This window comes from Leptosomus discolor, chromosome 1 (genome assembly GCF_034619465.1).
Source record: "Leptosomus discolor isolate bLepDis1 chromosome 1, bLepDis1.hap2, whole genome shotgun sequence".
Taxonomy (NCBI): domain Eukaryota; kingdom Metazoa; phylum Chordata; class Aves; order Leptosomiformes; family Leptosomidae; genus Leptosomus; species Leptosomus discolor.
This window is the reverse complement of record NC_141391.1, coordinates 168,451,277-168,463,295: the sequence shown is the minus strand read 5'-3', so window position 1 is coordinate 168,463,295 and position 12,019 is coordinate 168,451,277.

Genomic DNA, 12,019 nt, shown 5'->3' with positions numbered 1-12,019 from the left:
CTGGTACCCCAGGTACCACCTCACCAGCCAAGGGGATGAAAATTTCCCTGGCCTGGCAGACCATGCTTCTCCCAGTGCAGCTAGCATATAGTTTGCTTTGTTTGTGATAACAGAGCAACTACCCAGAAACAGATCCAGCAGCAGTGAGATCCTTCTTCTGACCTTTGTTGAGGTTGCTGAATGGTATTTGCTGATGAAAACACAGATTTGGGCTTCCAATCTGCATAGCCTAGATCCATAAAAGAGCATTTGCCTACTGCTCACATGTGAAGATCAGCAAGAGACAACTTCAGGATAGGGAGAAAAACCCCTTTTAACAGAAATGTCTACTGTCTATCCCTTATTTCACATAGGTCATGAGACCTGTGATGAGAAAAGAGTTAGAAAGACTGGCAGTGAGGAGTCCAGGATTGTCTAGATCAAAAATGAGGAGATAGGAGAGGTGACATCTCACCCCATGCAGACTCTCGGTGATGGTCAGAGAAGAGCTTAGCAGCCTTGCCTCTCCCTGGCTTTTCCCAACTCTGGCAGACCATTAATGAATGTGTATCTCTTATCTCATCCACCTTTCCACCCCACCATCTCTGTCTTGTCCCACTGCCTTCTCCTGGTTCTGCATCAACAGGAAGAAATATTTTTGATCATCCTGCCGTGGACGTTGGGAGTACTTTACTGCTGTCGCTGCAAGGCTGGGCTGGCAAGGTGCAGAAACTACTTCACTGACCTTCACGAGGCTAGGGCTACACAGCCCAGCCGAAAATAGATCCACGGTACCTTGTCAGAGCAGGCAGGACTCAGAAAAGCACCTGGTAAACACATCATCAGTGCTACAACTGGCACTGGCCGATCAGCAGACCCCAGCTGTCAGCACGGAGAGGCCAAGCTGCTGGGCGCTGGCACTGTCAGAACTGGGGATCTGGGAAGGGGGACAGAGCAGGAGTCAAGGTGAAAAATGAAGTAGGTGGTGTTAAACCTGAAAGGAACATGAGGCTGGGAAAAAGGTCTGTCAGCCAAGTTCACAGTGTGGAAATACAATACCCATTTCAACGTAAAGTCTAGTGGTCTAAGTTTCCCACTCAAAATTTTTTAATCTGAACACAAGTGATTTTGTGTGCAGACAAAAAACACAAGCCTTGCTGATTCAGTTCTCTGTCCTCTAACCACAGCATCTGTTTCATTGTAAGTCTAAGGCTTCAGTACACTTGTGGCAGGTCATTTGCATTTTAACAATTAAAACTCTTAGAAAATTTATTAAATATATTAAAATACGCTCAGATAAATGTACATTAGCAGGCGGAAAAGCAGGGAGGATCATTTACAGTCAGAATTCACTCATTTTGTTGTCTGTAACTTTATACGCAGAAACCATTATTTTGATATTAACTGATATGATGGAGTGTAAAATGTGAAAGAAATGTAGTTTAAATTAGGACAGCCAATTTTGAAGCCTTGGATAGGTTCAACTCTTGAAACAATTTCTAAGCCTATTCCTGATTCATGTAATGGATCATTTTCATTGACTGAGAGTATAATCCCATGAGCATTTTCTCTGCTGGTAGTGAAATAACATTGATTTTTTTTTTTTTTTTCCCCAAAGGTATAAAATGAGTTGGATCACTTCAATGATCCATGTGGCACCATGGTTCTTAGACTCAGACCACTGTGGAGGATAGGGCATTGTAACACAAAGTTGGAAGCTTCTTAACATGACTTTGATCCTACACAAGATTTTGTGGAAATACATTCTTAGTAGCAGGAACATTTTACGGCATCTTCAAATTACGTTTTGATTTTTATTTGTACTATTTTTCTTGATTAATTGGGTCAAGTGAGATCTCCACTGAGAATTTAATTATCTCATAACTGCTCAAGTCCCATCACATCCACTTAAACTGCTTTTGTTAGTGTGTTTGCTCACTGAGCGTGAAAAAAGAATCTTACTACTGTGTTCAGAAATCTCCCTGAACTGAGTGCAGATGTCACAGTTGAATACAGTGGGGTGCAAATACAAGTACAGCGTCTTCCTAAGAATTTATTTGGGCATCTTTGTGAGACAGCATCGAAACGCTGTTTTGTCACTCAAGTAACCTATAAAACTCATGCATCCATAAGAAATTTTTAATTCCCAGTTTCTTAAATTTAAGACTCTGTTAGGTGTTGCTTTTGTTCCCCAGAAGATAGCATACTGAACCTCTCTGCCTCAAAAACTCTTGCTAAACACATTTAATGCTGCCTTGTTTTTCTCCTGTGGTCCAAGTAAATGGCGCAGAATTACTGACAGAACTCTTTTTCAGGCCTAAATAAACCCCCTCTCAAGTCTGAACATGTGAGTTAGTTGCTTCTTCTCGAATACAGATTCAGAGTGTAACAAGAACATATTTTTCAAAGATAAACAAATCCATTTCCTGAATGACTCAAAGGATGACATGCAACTTCCCTCGACTTTGATAGCACACAACAGTCCCACTGAATCCTACATATGTTAGTCTTTCTTTAAAGAGCTTTATTCAGTGGTACCATTGATCTTGAAAAACCTAAGTTCGTATCTTCTCAGAAAGTGCAAAAATCTACAGGGTAATTTACATTTTACCTTAGAAGAACTATTTTTATGATGTTTGTCTATTCCACTGCCATTCCCTCTATTCTTAGTACGGAAAGTCACATAAATTTATTCTGCAGTGGTTCACAACTGTGGAACATACATTTGCAACATTTATTGGAATTTCTTTTCTTAATTAAACTAAGAAACAAGTCCAACAGAAGAGAGACTAACGCATAAGACCAAACTATGGAGATTTATCATGTCCTGTCCCATCCTTCTAAAATTGCAAAGCACCAGAAGCAAAGCCCAATTCGCAACACAAGTCTCCACAATTCAGTGTCCCATAATACTCGAGCCCAGCCTCTAACCATGGTTTTCTCTCCCTCTAGTCTAAACAATGCAATCTCTAATGCTTTCACTAATGGGTTTTTTAGCCAGTCCTATAATGCGTATTATTTTCCAAAAGCACAATGAAAAAGTTTTTGTCACTTGGGTTCAATTGCTTTAAAAGGTTAAAAGGTAAATTCATAGCCTGGAACTAAAGTGTAAGGTTACTAAAAACCGCACATGTTTTATAATTTTCAAAAACATTCAAACATGTATATACCTCTGTGACAACAGTAAACCACTCAAAAACCCCAGAATAATAAATTTACTGGCACTTTTAGAAAACACCTGTCACTTCATGGGAGCTGTTTGGGTTGTCTCCAGCAGTAACTCTACCTTCCCAATGGCAAAATTCCACTGGTCACAGGGTGAAAGAAAAACTCATTTTACAGTTGTCCTCAGCTCCTCAGCTAGCCTTCGTTAGCCAAAGTACGTGGCCGTTCAGTTTGCTCCCTAGTAACACTCTTAAGATGAAGCAGAATTGAAGTTGTTGTAAAGGAGCTTAGACACCTCATGAAAGGCTTCTTGGAAGCGATTAGACTGCAGGTCTGCAGAGCACCAGAAACCTGCAGGACCAAAGCCACAGGGTCGGTTGCTCATCAGTCTCTTGCCAACCACCTTTCTTGTTGAGGAAGCTGGTGTTACCAGGAGGTTCAGAGAACGGCAGTTGAGACCGCTGGATGTCCAGTGGACAGTTCTGCTGAGTGAAACGTGCTGTGTTAATTCAGAAGACAGAACGGGATATCTCTGTGCAGCCAGTTGTGCATGGGGACCACTCTCCGCAGATTCCGTCGGTGATCCCAGTTGCAGGCGCAGCTCTGGGCGTGGGGGGGAAGCTGCCCACCTCAGTACTGCCAAGCCAAACTGTCCCAGACCCGTTTCTGCTCGTGTATATGCGATGCTGGTACTGCCGTGTGTGTTGTGCAGACGGGGAAGAAGCACCACAGTGACAGGGACTGCGGTCCTCCCCAGCACGCAGCACCGTGCTGGTCATCCCAAAGCTCCTCTCCCCCCTGCTTCTCCCCCACCTGCCCTGCTGCTTGCCCCCCTGCCGGCACGCCCCCTCCTGCTCCCCCTAACGCAATGCATACTGCAGGCTCAGCAGGAACCAGCTCACGGGCTGTCCCCCTCCGCCTCCTGTGAGAGACCGCTCGCTGCCAGGCACTTGGGGCTCCCCGTGGTATCACGCAGAGGCCCTGCGGATGCTCAGGGCTTTGCGGAGCTTGCCATGTGGCGGGGAAGACTGGTGGAATCTGCCAACCCGCGGAGAGTTGTCGCTGCAGAGGGTTGGCTGTGGAGAGCTGGCCGTGCAGAGTTGTCCTAGACCCTTAAGAAGAACCCATGATGGAGTGGCTCCATCTGGTTTCTCTGCTCTCACAGGCAACTCCACCACAGATGTTTAGTTAAAAGCATTCCCAGAACATCGCTCCTGTGCTATCCCACTTTTCCCCTGACTCCACACAAGCTACAAATACTCTTCTGTCCTTATTAGCACCCCACCCACCTTCCCCTAATAGAAGCACAGTTAACTTGAAAATATATTTGAGCAAGCATTACTACGAGATCCAGTTACTTAAAAATAATCAGGAAATACATTATTTCAGCCAGTCTGAACAGCCACAAAAGCCTTAAGTGTCCAGATGTTGATACTTGAAGATGGTGATACTCTAGCGGTCCAAATGTCTTGCTTTCATCTCCAATGCAGTTACTCAGAGGACACACTCAAGCCAAAATGCACAACCCTGACTTCTTCTGATAGATTCATGTAGGAGAAAACTGTATTCAGTATTAGCCGTTGTATATCAGAGCGAGGGTTGGGCTTTACACTAGAGAGCTCAGAGGGTAAAGGAAGGCTGCGGTGGCTGAGCAGGGCTGCTCACAGGCCTGTATTAACACAAGACTTTGTTCACACATGAAGAAAAATAGAGGAGCTTATGAGAGACGGATTCATATGATGAAGTACAAATGTTCTTTGGGGTTATTTGATAGAAGTATGACGAAGAAAGGCAAAGGGATGTTTGTAGAGTAGAGCGGAAAAAGGGAGATGTCACAGGGAAACAAAGCTGGAATTTCCAGACAACTTTTTACTATTCACCAGAAGAGCACTTCTTTCTAGAGAGCTCTTCCTCTTCCCTTCAGAGATGACTAAAAGGCTGTGGAAAGTTACTGGTATGAGAGACAGTAATTGATTAGCGGACTGATTGTGAAACAGGGCTCTGTAGCCAGAGGAGGGCCACGAAGATGATCAGGGGCTGGAGCACCTCCCCTATGAGGACAGGCTTAGAGAGTTGCGGCTATTCAGCCTGGAGAAGGCTCCAGGAAGACCTTATAGCGGCCTTCTGGTACTTAACGGGGGCTTCTAACACAGACAAAGACTTTTTACCAGGGCCTGCAGTGATGGGACAAGGGGCAATGGTTTTAAACTGCAAGAAGGAAGATTTAGATGGGACATAAGAAAGAAATTCTTCACTGTGAGAGTGGTGAGACACTGGGAACAGGTTGCCCAGAGAAGCTGTGGCTGCCCCCTCCCTGGCAGTGTTCAAGGCCAGGCTGGATGGGGCTTTGAGGAACCTGGTCTAGTGGAAGGTGTCCCTGCCCATGGCAGGAGGGTTGGAACTAGATGGTCTTTGAAGGTCCCTTTCAACTCAAACTGTTCTGTGATTCCAAGTATTGAGAAAGGTAAGCTTTTAAAACAAGGGCAAGAGAAAGCCTGGAGTAAGTTTTGATGGGGAAGAGACTCTAAATGCTTCTTTCCAGCTCTCATAATTAGTAAACTCAACTGCATCATCCAAACTTTTATCTTTGACCAGTGTACCTTACAAACATTTTCTCTGCCATGTGTCAGTGGGTAATTAATTTACTTTTAAACATGGAAAGAATGCTTGCTCATTTCTCATTTGGGATGATGTTCTGAGTTATCTGCACGTTCATGCAAACACCACATTCATTTATAATAGAAGACAAAGACTAAAAAAACCTATATTTTTTCAATTACCACTGAGAAATCAGTTCTAGAAGAGACCAAAACTTGTGATAATTTCACGATTTTAAACATGACTAAATGCATTATTTATCCAGTAATATTTAAAACTGAGATAATTAAACCTGAACTTCTGAAGTCTGTATTTCTTTCAAATGAAAAAAAAAACCTTGTGTTCAACCATACTTTTAACTTCCAACCTAAAACTGATCCATAATGAATCTAACAATAATTTCCAAATACACATTATTGCATTATATGACATGAAGATCTGTGGTCAGGGTTCATTACAATACAAATGTCTATGTAGTGTTTTAAAAAGCAAATAATCGGTAGATGACATTTTACAATAAATTATTACATTTTCAAATTCAAAGGCCAGAAAGTAGTAAGCATGGAAACAAAGGGTTAATAGCAACAAAGATTAGCAAACAGCAAGATACCGCAGCTATCACAACTCCCAGAGACAGAATACAATTGACAATACTATGTTGTGTAATAACAGTGTGACAGATCCACAAACTCTGTAATCATATACACTGGTTTAGATCTGTAAGGCAATCCATATAAAACACTAACAAAGTAATAGCTTATTGCAGTTGTTTTCTATAATAGAAAGTTACAATTTATTTTAAAAAATACAGCCAAAATAGAATTTACCGATTTAGCCAGGTTTCAAGACATTTACAGCGATTTTTTTAATACCACAGCAAGACAACTAGAGTGACATTGTAATGCTCACACTGAAAGTGATGTGCTAGCAAACTGCGGAGGCTGAACAAAATGAACAGACCAGTTTCAAAACGAGCAGACTGACTTTCACTGACACTGAAGATCGCACAAAGAGTATAAATGTATGGACAGGTAAGTTTCATTCACGGCAGAATGTATTGCAGTGAATGTACTTTTGAAAAAAAGTTTAAGATGGAACAACTATTTGCCCCAGGAGCTTTACCAGGTATGAAACAAGCAACCTAAACCCACATATATGAACCACATATGCTTCCGTGAAAAATGTTTGAACTAGTAAGCTTTTCATGTGTAACGTTGCTCCCATCTTTAAATGACAGGATTCTAAAATGTATAAAATTGTTTTTCCTTTCATGTGATTAAAATGATTTTTCTTGCTCTTAACATTGAACATTTTAAAGCTGTTGAAACTAAACTTGCCCCTTCATTGGCAAAGAGACTTCTTGTTTTTTGGCTAGTAAATGCCACAGTTTGGTTAAATCCTGATTGGGTATGAAAACTGTCAGACTGCTGAAGATCAAAAAGTTGAAAAATAAATTAAAGGTGATGGGAAGAGGTCACAAATATAACGAGATATTTTAACATCCATGATAGAGTGAGCTTCATTATTCACATTTTTGTTAGCTGATTAACAATGTTACTGAACAGCATGAAAGAAACCAGGAACATTAGCCAGCCTTTCATTCAGTAGCACAGAACATTTATTCACAAGACTATAAACGACAATAAATCACACAGGTGCTAAGGTGAGATCATGTAATCATACAAAATAGCTGTTAGAAACACTAAGGGCCTGAGTTGAAGGTAACTTAATATGCTCCATTTAACTGAGCAGCAGTTATCTTAAAAAAACAAGACCAGAACTTCACTGTTCAGCCTTTCCATGAGCTGTTGCATTATTCTCAGATGACTGCAATGGTTCACATCCAGAAATAAGTAAAAACCACGTTCATCCCTGTATTAATTTACCTGTTTTAAAGCTCCCATTCCTGAGAAAACCCAGTTACGCCTCATTCCTTATCAAAAGCATGAATTTATAGTTGAAGAATGTTTAATGAAATGATTTTTAAATGATCAATGTAAAATCTTGATAAGCAAAGCGGGTAACACTGAAGCAACAACCTGCAGTACAGGATCCAGCTTCTAGATCATCACGAAGACAAGAGATTAGTTGCCAGGCAGCACAGACCAGCTGCACCCTACCTTTAAATCCATTCCATTGTATTTCTGTAGCTGAAATCCTAGCTTTAATATGCGTTTCTTCTTTGATAGGTCTTGTGCTTCTTTATTATTACGAAAAAATGTAAGAAAACTTTTGGGGAAAAAAGGTTACTTACCAGTAGCCAGAGCTCTTTGCAATGTGTTGTGTGTATGCACATTTGCTCTACAGAGGTCCAAACATCAGAGGTATCCAAGATCATAAAATGGGGGGTTTTGGCCCTCACAGTATTGTGGGTGCGTACACATACCTCTCCCTTTTCCTTGACTTGACAGCAAGCATGGAGTTAAGAGTATTGTCAACCACACATAGCAAGGGAGAAAGCTATACGGTTATCATATATACGGACAACACACAAGCAGCTAGAATCTCTTTGAGATAAGCGACTTCTTTATGTGCCCATCCACATAGATGGCCACGCCACAGATAATTGTGTCCCAGTATTCTCAGAAAAAGGTGGCTGGCAGAGACTTCTTGGTTCTTTGGTTGAAGATTTCTTGAACTAGTTGTCCAGTTTGCAAAAAAATGAAACAGAGACGTTATTGAGTAAAGCCTCAAATGTAGTCTGAGAACTATTAAGAGTATATTCTGATTACAACCATATTGTTCAAGAGAGGTAATACAGTCTGTCACCCGCTTTGGAGACAGTTATCGTTTTATTTCTCAGCTGGTCAAGAGAACTACAATAAAGATAATCTGAAAATCTCTGTCCCATGCAAATAAAAAGACAATATTCTTTTGCCACCCAACATGTAAAGGGAAATATCAGACCTGAAAACACAGGATTTAAAAAGAAAAACATGGATGGGTGAATTACCTAATTTGGTGATTTGGCAGAAATCCCAGACGAAGTCCAAAGGATTTCATAGAATCATTAGGTTGGAAGAGACCTCTAAGATCATCAAGTCCAACCGTCAACCCAACCCCACCACGACCACCACAGGAAATGAACAGTAAAAGATATGAGAGGGGAAAAAAGTCAGCCATCAGGATTTGGATCTTCTGCTGCCCAGCAGAGGCATCAAAATGAACAGCAAGGACATGTTGCAAACACGTGAATTTAAACAACCTGACGTGAAAAACATGACCGAGGTTCTTGTGCTTTTGAGTTAACACATCCTAAGACAGTAGTCTTGACCCAGCAGTCAGTGGTAATGGTAGTCCACACGTTACTGAAGTTTGCTAACTTGTATTCAAACAGACTAGGGCACAAGGAGGAAGCAAGAACAAAAATCCAGAGAAAATAGGTTCTGAGGCCATCTCCTCCAGAACAGTGCTCTGACAAAAAAGAAAAAAAAAGGCGGGAAAAAAGGGCAAAAAAGCAGCATATTGGCTAAGGAAAGCCAGCCAAATACTCATCAAGGACTACAAGAACCCTGCTAGGGCATGCAGAGATGCCTAAGGCTCAGCTAGAACTGAAATTGGCCAAAGATGTCAAGAAAAAGAAGAAAGGGTTCTTCAGATACGTGAGCAATTAGGAGAAGCAAAAGAAAGACATAGACCTATTGCCTCACAGGGCAGGGAAACTACTCACTAGTAATGCTGGCAAGGCAGAGGTTCTCACTATCTTCTTTGCCTCTGTCTTTACCAGCATAGCTGGACCACAGAGCACAGGATCAAGTAGCTGTGAGAACGCATGTATTGACCCACCAGTAGCGGAGGAAAGGCTGGTAAGGCTGGTCTGCAGCCTCTTGCAAGGGCTCAACCCACATAAATCCATGGGCCCAGAGGAAATGCACCCTGGGGTATTAAGAGAAGTGGCTGATGTCGGTGCAAGGCCACTAGCTATAATCTTTGAAAAGTCCTCAAGAACTCAATATAAGAAATTTTTTATGCTGAGAACAATCAATCACTGGAACAACTTCCCTAGGGACCTTGTGGAGTCCCCATCACTGGAAGTTTTCAAGATGTGATTGGACAGGGTGCTAGATAATCTCATCCAGGCTCCCTTTACCACAAAAGGTTGGACTGGATGATCTTTCAAGGCCCCTTCAAACCTGGGCTGTTCTGTGATGAAGATGGATGAGCTGAGGGATTCAATCACTAAAGACTTAGGTCTGTAGAAACACTGGTATTTTCTCAACTGATGCCAGACAGTACCATGCAAGAGGCTGCATCAGCTGAATCTTTCGGCCAGCTGTAAACAAGGAACTGCTTACCACACCTGAGGCTCAAGCTATGGAGTAAAAGATTTCTGCAAGGATGTGAGAGATTTGCACAATGTACTGCATTTAGAAGGAAAACAAGCTTTTCCATCTTACTATTATCTGGGTTACATGAAGCTGGAGAATACTAGAGTAAAACTCTGCCACGAGTTTTGGAATGTCTGGGAAACCACCTCCAAAATATTCAGGAGTAATGTGCTGTCAACTTCCTTAAAAAGTTTAACCCAGAGGACCGTAAATCTCCTATGCCAGTTAGGGCCAGAAGTGGGTTAGGGATAGCACAGGGCTAGAAAGCAGGGTCAGAATTTCTAAGGAGAGCTGAATTGAAGAACAATATACCTCCCATCTGCAACTTGGTCCTACAGATAGCAAGAGGGGCCTCTAACCCTCAGGGAGAGAACAAGCACAGCATATTGGCAGCAACTGTCTTTCATATCTCCATAAATCCTGCTGATGAGATGCATACCTCCCAAGACGCAGAGAAATAGCCCTCATACTGCTCTCCAGGGAACACAGATGAAGAACTTGAGTCCTGTGCCTTTCAAAGGGCGGAACGTGGGAAGAGCTCAGCTGCCATGGCCAGCTCCAACACTGAAGGCTGTCCTCCAGCAAGGCAGTAAGTGCCAAGACAGAGCAGCAGGGATGGTTCCATCCCGTCAGTGGTCCTCAGCACTGAGTGCTTTGGTCTGTGGTATTGGATATGACCGATCCTGTAGTACAGCCTCAGATTAGAGAGCCTGGGCAGAGGAAGATCCAAGCAGCTCAGTTAGTGGAATTGAAAAGAACACAGAAATTCAGTGTCAGAGGCAGTTCTCTGATTCTTTTTGGCTGGTCAAGATCCTCACGTGCTGAGAAAAGCTACAGAACTAACCCAAGCCTCATCTAGTAGTCTTTTGGTGTTAGGGTGGCCTTGGAGCTGCTAGTGCAGCGTGGGCAAAGGCCCCCATTTAAGCTGATCTTTTGGCTAAGCCAACTTCTGGTGCAACCATGTGTTTCCTGACTGGGTGAGGCTCTTCCTCACCCAGTGTTGCCAGAGAAAGAGAAGGTTCATGATAAATAGAACTTGGCCTTGATCCAAGATTTAGATAATCCTAAATGCTAACGTCAGAGGTAGACCACCACTTTTACAGGCTACGTCTCTCATTTTAAGCAACAGGCATTAATATGCTAGGGATGTATAATTTCCTGTTGCAAAAGGAAGCAAGAAACAACCGTGGCAGTGTTACTTCATCGGTGAGGCGCATGCTTCAAGACAGAAAAACATTTAAATCCATCCTTAGATGGAGCTATGGAGTAGCAACATATATGAAGTGTCTAGACCCGTTTCTAATAAGGAAAGGAAAAGCAGCAGGGACCATGCTCCCATAGGGAGGGGCACTGGATTTGACAAGATCAAATTTAAAAAATAATTATATGAGACTAGTTGGAAAGGAGAACTACATAGCCAAAGGCTAGCACTAATAAAAAAATAAAGATACGAACATAAGTTACGAGGTATCTAGAATGCCTCCATCATTGTGCACCATGTACAAAAGAGGGAGTAGTGTGAAAAAGCTTTAACTTCTGAGACTAGAAAAAACAAGAGGATGCTGTCTTTGAATACCTGCAGTATACACTTCTTAGTTTTTCATAGTATAAACCAGCTGACATCTACCAAGATTTAATACTACAACACAATATTCCTTTGCATCCATAAAACAGTCAGTACTGATCCTTTGCTGCTTCACTTTTGATCAACAGCATCAACGTATCATCAGAATATTTTAAAATGTGAACTTCCTCTACTTTCCCTGCACTTGGAACAGTGTCCAGTGTTTCATTCAACAAGAAACAAATCTTCAAAACAATAGGAAAAACTAAGTTTGGTTATAATGGTCTTGTTTTCCATGGAAACACTGGCCTTTTCAGGATGTTTGATCAGGTATTTTCCATTTGATCAGTGAGAAAGAACTAATAGCAAAACACTGAAAACACAC